Source organism: Podarcis erhardii, assembly GCF_964252035.2.
Source record: "Podarcis erhardii genome assembly, chromosome: 1".
In the NCBI taxonomy this organism is placed as follows: Eukaryota; Metazoa; Chordata; class Lepidosauria; order Squamata; family Lacertidae; genus Podarcis; species Podarcis erhardii.
In genome coordinates this window covers 27434108-27443458 of record NC_138497.1, presented here as the reverse complement: position 1 = coordinate 27443458, position 9351 = coordinate 27434108, and positions in this window count along the sequence as shown.

Sequence of the window (9351 nt, the reverse complement as noted above, 5' to 3'; positions counted from 1 at the left end):
TGCTGAGAATGCCAAGATTGCAGGTTTGATCCCTGTATGGGACATCTGAATATTCCTGCATTGCAGGGGGTTGGACTAGATGAACCTCAGAGTTCCTTCCAACTCTATGATTCTGTGAGTCTGACTATGGGTCCATGTAGCTGAATATTACCTACTGGCAGCAGCTCTGTAGGATTTTAGACAGGAGTCTCTTCCTGCCCTACCTTACATATGAAGGATAGAACCTGTGACCTTCTGCGTGCAAGACAGATTGTTCTACTGCTGAACTACAGCTCTTCCTATAGGGAAGAAACAGTCAGGATCCTTCCTGTCCTAGCCAAGCTGTGTTGTAATATGGCTGGAAACACAGCTATTTACCCGAGTTCAGTGCAAGTATGCATGTGTGTGTGCTCGCGTGCATAAAAAGCAAACACCATTGCAAGAATAGCAAATTGGCAGTAACCTGTGGCTGCCAAACTGCAATCTCAGTGAATTAATCTTTCATTTCATCTCTGGATTTACCGTAGCTGTTCAATCGGGAATAAAGTTATGATTGAATTGAGATCCGTTTACATTCATTCCTCATGCTGCCACATAATAAACACTTTTATTACCCAAGTTTCCTCAGTGTATATATTATTAGGAATCACACAATTTGTCTCTGTGTTGACTGTGGGAAATCAATAAGAAGGAGCTGTATTTTTTTACAAGTGCACAGGGCCTGAAGGAGTTTGAGGAGAGAAACCAAAGTATACTTGGGAAGAGAATTTTGTTCAGACCACATTTCTGAGTGACCCAATCCAAACCTCACCAGGGCTGGGCCGCCCATGAGGCAGACTGAAGCAGCTGTCTCAAGCAGCAGAAATCCAATAGGGAGGTGCCCCACTCACCAAAAAAGTGAGGAGAACCAGCTGCAGCGTTGGCTTCTAGGTTGCCGAGAGATGTCACTGGAACCTGGCACCCACCGCCACTCCTCTTGTGGTGAGGGGTTCCACTGTCGAAAACCATTGCTGCAACAGCATGACCCTAGTAAACATGGCTTTGGCACTGCAGGAGGCGGGGATGAGGCGGCTGCTGCTGGAGGAGGTGGCACCTGAACATTTTGCCTCAGGCAGCAAAACGGGATGGGCCCCCACTGACCCTCAGCTTCCAGTTTAATGCCTAGATCTGAACTGCACCCTTCTCCAAATTTTATGATGCATTTTTAGGCTAAAAAACTGCACAAGAAATGATTTTTTTAGTGGCCAATGCACACTAAAATGTGTATTTTAGGGGAGATTCACATTATTTAAATGCACATGGCTGGCCTCCATATCTGAAGGAGATTTGAAGTGTGGTTGCACAAGAAGGGGTCTTTTCAGCGGTGCCCCCCCCCCATTTCTAAACTGTTCTCAAGGAATTTCATTTGCTGCCGCAACTGTAGGTTTTTAGGCAACAGGTGAAGAAGACATTCTTAATCAGCCAAGCCTTTGATAGTTGAGTTAGCCTCCACTTTTGTGTCCATCTGAAAGTGGGTTCGGATAGGGCTTGTGCTGTGGTTTGAACATTTTACGAATTATGCATTGTACATATTTAAACTGGCTTTTGGTTGATTTTCTCTCATATTTTGCCTTGTTAAGTTGCTTTGAGACTTTTTTCGGCATAATATAAATAGTAAATGTAATAATAATAATTAATAATAATAATAATAATATGATTTCAATGTTTCATTTTTGAAAGAACAAAAGAAAATAGGATGCAACTGAATCATGGTTTAATACTTGCAAAACTGACACTTGGGACAGGCTGTTTGGCCATGAAACTCATGGTGTGACCTCGGGCCAGTCACAGGGTTGCTGTGAGGATAAAATAGAGAAGAAGAGACTCATGAGCACCTTAGAGAAAAGGTGGGATTAATACAAAAAGTAAGTAAGCAAAGTAATGTGTTCTACCAGGGATGAGGACCTGGCAGCTATGACAAACCATGCATGAATAAATGTGGCGCAAAATAATAATAATAAAAAACAAGTGCAAGAATGTTTGATTCCTAATTTGTTAGCACTGCTCTACAAATATGTCCAGGTAATTTGAAACTGGATGAAAATTTCAGATAGGGAACATTTCTTAAGGATGGTTATGTTATAAGAATGTTAAGGTCATATATAAAAGGTAAAGGAACCCCTGACCATTAGGTCCAGTCGTTACCGACTCTGGGGTTGCGGCGCTCATCTCGCTTTATTGGCCGAGGGAACCAGTGTACAGCTTCCAGGTCATGTGGCCAGCATGACTAAGCCACTTCTGGCGAACCAGAGCAGTGCACGGAAATGCCGTTTACCTTCCCACCGGATTCGTACCTATTTATCTACTTGCACTTTGACATGCTTTCGAACTGCTAGCTTGGCAGGAGCAGGGACTGAGCAACGGGAGCTCACCCTGTCGAAGCACCGACCTTCTGATCGGCAAGTCCTAGGCTCTGTGGTTTAACCCACAGTGCCACCCATGTCCCAAAGGTCATATATATAAATGTTCATAACTGTATATATAAACCACATGTCTGAAACCCCACAGAAAAGATCCTGAACAAATTGACCTCAAATATTTATCTGCAAGGTCAAAGTGGGAAATCTCCCAACTGTCTCTTTCCTCACAAATCCTGTCCTCACAAAATCCTGTCTTAAGGGCACATTCAAGATATGAACAGGGTGTGAGCCTGTGACCTGTGACCTAGGTTCAGGAATTAGTTATCAAGAAGACGAAGAGTTTGGATTTGATATCCCGCCTTTTACTCCCCTTCAGGAGTCTCAAAGCGGCTAACATTCTCCTTTCCCTTCCTCCCCCACAACAAACACTCTGTGAGGTGAGTGGGCCTGAGAGACTTCAGAGAAGTGTGACTGGCCCAAGGTCACCCAGCAGCTGCATGTGGAGGAGCGGAGACGCGAACCCGGTTCCCCAGATTACGAGACTACCGCTCTTAACCACTACACCACACTGGCTCTCTCTGTTATTTTCTCCTACCGATAGAGAACCTAAAAAGAGGACTCTCTATGGGCTGTTGAGTACCCCATAAGGGAAAAAGAGCAGTTTTTTTTCTTATAACACTTACATGCTTGAATCATTCTTGGATCACAGCAAAAGGAACATGCCAGATTCTTAGTTTTTATAAAAAAAATAGAAGCATCAAGTTAAAAAGTAGATTTTTTAAAAAATAATAATAATGAAAACAGGCTGCTATAGGCACATCTAGTGTGAGATACTTGGCTTGGACTTATTTGCACTCATATCAAGCCTTGGGGGAAGACATGATCTTCTTGCATTTGAAAAAACCAAAAAAAACCCAAACAAAAGATAAAGCTATATTCTTTGCACAGGAAGAGTTAGGGTAAGATGAGCTGGAGAGAACGAGGTTATGTAAATAATTAACCTTTTGAAAATAACTCTTCCCATTCGAGTGTGCCTATCAATACAATATAATTACAAGATTTTATTCACTCTTTGCGGTAGGTGACAAAAGGTAATTTAAAATCCAAGCCTGTATTTGCATATTTGGTGGCCCTGTTCCTTCCTTGGATACCATGACATGAGAAATGTGCCAGCTTTTCTTTCATTTACATGTTTTAAAATGGATGTTAAGCTGAAAACGAAGGCCAGTCTCCTCCAGAAGGTTTGCTGAGCTGCATCACCCCTGTCAGTTTGGTAATGCCACGATCATGCTGAGGTATGTATATAACTGAGCTGAAATGTTGATTGGCTTGACTTTTAACTTTGAATATGATGGATGGAGGAAATGGAAACTTCTACTGAGATGCTCAACCAAACTACAGAGATTCTGGCTATTTCCTGGTTCGCTGTTTTAAGCACAATCCTGCTCTGATGTTTGTTTGTTTGTTTGGGAGAAGAGGAATATTTTTGCATGGCAGCTAAAGATATGTAACAAAGGTATCAGGCGAGCCTCCCTGAGGAGATCATTCCACATACAGGGAGCCACTGCAAAAAAGGACCGTTCTTGCATTACCACCCTGCAGGCCTCTCACGGAGGAGGCACATGAAGAAGGACTTCAGATGATGATCAAAGGATCCAGGCTGGTTCATTTGGGAGAGAGGGGTCCTTTATGTATTGCAGTCCTGAGCCATTTAAGGCTTTATAGGTTAAAACTGCAAGAAGATCAAACCTATCCATTCTTAAGGAAATCAACCCTGGAAGGACAGATCCTGAAGCTGAGACTCCTATACTTTGGCCACCTCATGAGAAGAGAAGACTCCCTGGAAAAGACCCTGATGTTGGGAAAGATGGAGGGCACAAGGAGAAGGGGACGACAGAGGGTGAGATGGTTGGACAGTGTTCTTGAAGCTACCAACATGAGTTTGACCAAACTGCAGGAGGCAGTGGAAGACGGGAGTGCCTGGCGTGCTCTGGTCCATGGGGTCACGAAGAGTCGGACACAACTAAATGACTAAACAACAGGTTATAAACCAACACTTTGAATTAGGCCTGGAACTAATTGGCAGCCAGTGCAGTTGGGCCAGGTTCAGTGTGATGTGCTCAGACCATCTTGTCCCAGTGAGAAACCTGGCTGCTGAAATCTACACTAGCTAAAGTTTTTGAATGCTCTTCAGAGACAGCATCATATATACTGTAACCTACAGGTTACCAGAGCATAGACAACACAAGTTAGGTTAATCCTGTCCAGATAGGGGAGCAGCTGGGCCACCAGCTGAATCTGATGCTGCCATGGTGCCATGCTGTACCACCGAGGCCACCTAAGCTTCAAGTGACAGCAATGGATCCAGAAGGACCCCGGAGCTACATACTTGCTTATGCAGAGGGAGTGTATCCCATAAAGTGCGGGCAACCTCCCATTCATCTAGAATAGAATCATAGAATCATAGAGTTGGAAGAGACCACAAGGGCCATCGAGTCCAACCCCCTGCCAAGCAGGAAACACCATCAGAGCACTCCTGACATATGGTTGTCAAGCCTCTGCTTAAAGACCTCCAAAGAAGGAGACTCCACCACACTCCTTGGCAGCAAATTCCACTGTCAAACAGCTCTTACTGTCAGGGAGTTCTTCCTAATGTTTAGGTGGAATCTTCTTTCTTGTAGTTTGGATCCATTGCTCTGTGTCCACTTCTCTGGAGCAGCAGAAAACAACCTTTCTCCCTCCTCTATGTGACATCCTTTTATATATTTGAAGATGGCTATCATATCACCCCTTAACCTCCTCTTCTCCAGGCTAAACATGCCCAGCTCCCTTAGCCGTTCCTCATAAGGCATCGTTTCCAGGCCTTTGACCATTTTGGTTGCCCTCCTCTGGACACGTTCCTCTGGACACTCCTCTGGACATCTAGTCTAGGGAACCACCCAATAACAGTGCCTCAGTTCTTATCTGAATTGAATTTTAGATTATTGTCTCTCATCCAATTCATTACTGAGGCAAGACAATTGTCCAGCATATCCGCTGCCACACCTGCAGATGTAAAGGAGAAGAAAAGGAGTGTATCATCAGCATATTGCTGACAACGTACTACAAAACTCCAGATAAACCCACTCAGTGGTTTCATGTAGATGTTAAACAGCATGGGGGATAAAATTGAACTCTGAGAAAGCCCACAATGAAGGCTCTACAGAGCCAAAGAGCGCTCCCCAAGCATCATCCTCTGAAAATGACCATCCAAGTAGGCCCTGAACCACTGCACCCCCAACTGAGACAACCAGAAGGATACCACAGTTGATGGTGTCAAGAGCTGCTGAAAGGTCAAGGAGCATTAGCAAGGATACATTTCCCCTGTCCCCCTTCTGAGAGAAGTCATCAGACCAAAGCAGTTGCTGTGTCAAAACCAGGCCAAAATCCCAGTTGAAATGGATCTGGAAAATCAGTTCCCTCCAAGGCTGCCTGGATATGGATGGAGACCTGGATCTAACAAGGACTGCATTACACCAGGAGTGGCCAACATGGTGGGGTGCTGCTCCTGATCCACTTTCCCAACACTGGTGTCACTGTCATGGACCAGTACAGTGCATTACAACAATGGCGAGGCTGGGGCTCCTCAGATGCACCACCAGAACCAATCTGGTCCTCCTACTGGTATCTGGGCATTTTCAACATATATAGTGTGGGGAAAATTAATTCCCCCCAGTCCTCCTGAATCCCACCCCCTTCGGTGAACCGGAAATTCCTCCTGAGGTGTCTTTTTTTCATTCTGCTTGGCCCTGGTTTACATTTGGGGAAAACACAAAATGCAGCTTTAGATGCTGTTTGTGTTTTCCTCCAGATTTTGTGATTTAGGATTTGCCATCCTGTTTTAAGCAAAAGGTATGTTTAGGCAACCAATGTGGCTTAATTAGGCTGCTTACTTTAAGGAGGTCAAAGACTTCAAGTTCTTGTGAGCAGACTGGGGAGGTGAGGAGGCTAGACATTGGCTTCATAAACCCCTTAATTTCTGAGCGTGTCTATAGCTGCTTCTGAGAACTAGGCAGCTCATTCACCGCCTGAAAAGTAGCTTTTTGCTCCTGTTATTATTATAGATTTGACCAGTGACAGATATTTGGAGGTGCGGGGTGGTAGTGAGAGTGCAGAGATTTTTATTATTTTGTTGTGATCCCATTTTATGACATTTTAAAATGGTGCCTGATGAAGATAAGGGCTCTTGTTAAAATAGCACCCTGGCATTTTGCTCTGCTTTGAAGCCATGAAAAGGCCCATTGACTTGAAGAGACCATAAGGGCATGCGTGCCCTTTATTTCAGAGGGGTTTCATTGCTGGTTCCAATGCCAAAGTTTTATGGCTTTTCCAGCCCTACTTCTGATATCCATGAGAGGAGTGTGGTTGGCTGAAGTCAGGAAGCCTGCACATCTAGAACTCTTCTTTATGCCCAGAAGAGAAGGCACGTTTGACATTATTTTAATGCAGCTCCTATATGTGGAGGCCCCATTCACAAGACGAGTGGATGGATGAATGGATGAATGAAGGGGTCTGACTGTGCTGGTCCGGGGGGGGGGAGGTTACCGTGGGGCGAGGTCCAGGACCTGAGTTGAGGGTCGGTAGACAGTCCTCCTCGGGCGAAGCGGGGTCCACAGAGGGAAGCCGGGCAAGGACAGGAACTCTGGGGAAAACAGGACTGGATGCTGGCCGAAACAGCTCATCAACGACGTTGCTCCCGCAACCTGGGACCGGGCTGACTGGCCTTTATCTTCTCTGAGGCCAGGGGCGGTCGCGGCCCCCAGGAGACCCGCCTCTAATGGCCTTAAGGCGAGCACTCCTCCTGGGAGAAACCAGTTCCCTTCGCCTCTCTGCCCTGAGCCTCTGCAGTTCAGGAGAGGCTGAAGGGTTACTGGGCCCAGGGGGAGACTCACCTGTAGGCACTGAGTCCTCAACCACCTCTGGAGCCAGAGTGGATTCACCTGGTTCCTGCTCCTGAGGATCCGGCACAGGTGCAGGCGCTTCAGAATCAAGGCCCTGCCCCAGTTCAGCCGGCCCTGGAGGCGGGGACTCCTGTGCAGGCTGGGATTCCTCCGGTTCAGCCTCTGAATCAGATTCCCAGGCCATCACACTGTCATACAATTAGAACTCAGGCACACTGTCCCTCCCACTCATACCAAGTGACATCCCTTCATTCCCAACTCTCCCACCCTTAAACCCTAACAATCAGGCGACGACAGCATGTGAGAAATAGCCTAGCGGCACTGTGGCACTAGCTTTTTATTGCTTGTGAGCACGCAGAGCCATCAGTTGTATGATTGACACATAATAACACCCTTCTCGCCATAAAAGCAGCAGTTTTGCCTTATTTATGTAGGTTTTGAGCCAATAAGCTGGTTTCATAACGCACTAATGTTTGCTTGTAAGCAATAAACCGAGTGCCTGTGCAATAATTCTGACTAGGAGGAAATTATTATGAGATTGGAGGCGAAGTTTTACCGTGAGCTCTTTGTAGCTGCACACCACCTCAAACAGCAAGTGAAAGATAACATTGCAGATCTCTTAAAATAATGTCAAACGTGCCTTCTCTTCTGGGCATAAAGAATTTAAAACTCCTATTCTAAACGCTTATCAGGTGATTTTCACCCATTCCAGTAGCAAGCAATCTTGTGAGTGAATGACGTGTTGCTGAAATAGGGATGTTTTGTATTCCAGATTCCAAACTGATGAGAAAGAATATATTACAGGAAACATTTCTTCTAGCAATGTGTAGAATTTGTCCTTTATTACATCAATTCACCACCACCACCATCATGGTGTTATTCTTTCAGTTTCATAAAAACAATCTTCAAATGGGCACTTATATTCAGGTTCTTACACTTTGAAAATAAATAATATCACTGAAAACTGGCTGCGTTCAGATGAAATATTGGCAAAAATGGTTTAACATAGATGTGTTGAAAAGCAACTGTTGAAAATGAAGGTGAAAATTGGGTTCCACTAGTGGAGAAACTAAGTGTACCTATGGATTCAATCACCCTCTTTAGTCCTAATAGACTTGAAACCCTGAGGGCCAAACTAACCATTCATGTAATCAGCCATTGTGTTATCCCCCTCCCCACCCCCCAAAAAACTGCTTTCCATTGTTATGAATGGGAGTTCCTTTCCAGTGCAAATAGCAGGCTTGGGGGAGCCATTCCAGTTCTGAAGGCAAAGGGTTAAAGTTGTTCCAGATTGTGGGTGGAGGGACACATCTGCTGTTTACATTTTCAGAAACCTTCATGCAGTTTCTAACATTGAAAATGGTATCATACTTAGTTTTCTACATACTACTGCACTGGGATAGGGGGAAAATTCAGGTTAGTTCTCATTTTAATGAGAACCTACCTAGCGTGCCCTTTATGTACTTTGTTGAATTTTGTAGTGAAGTTTTCCAACCCCCCAAAATGTGTATATTAGGGAGAAATATGTCTAGAAAAGCAAAAAAAAAAAAAATTAGTGAAATAGTATAAAACTGCAGTATATTAGGCAAAATTGCATTAAAAAAATGTGTATATTAGGAAAAATGCAAACTAAAATGCTGATGTTCATGGTTATTATTTTTTAATCAGTCAAAAATGGATGCAGATATGTGGCTGGCTGAACTTTGAACTGCTTCCAGCAACCTCCAGTATTCATTCTGATTTGTTTGTGTGGAGGTTAGATGATGTTGCATCAAAGCAAATAGTAACCTCCACTTCCATATTCATATTCCCATCGCTTTCCTTATTTCAACAAGTCCAATCTTTTGAAGAGGCAGGTTTGTTGCACAAGACATTACAATAAACTACTATTGTGCAACCTGAAAACAGTAACATCGGGGGGAATAATAGACTGGTTTGTCCACCCATAACTAGGTATGCTGTCTAGTCCAAATGAGGCAGGCCCAGAATAACAATTATGTGTGCAAACATGCAACATAGCAGCTAATTCATCA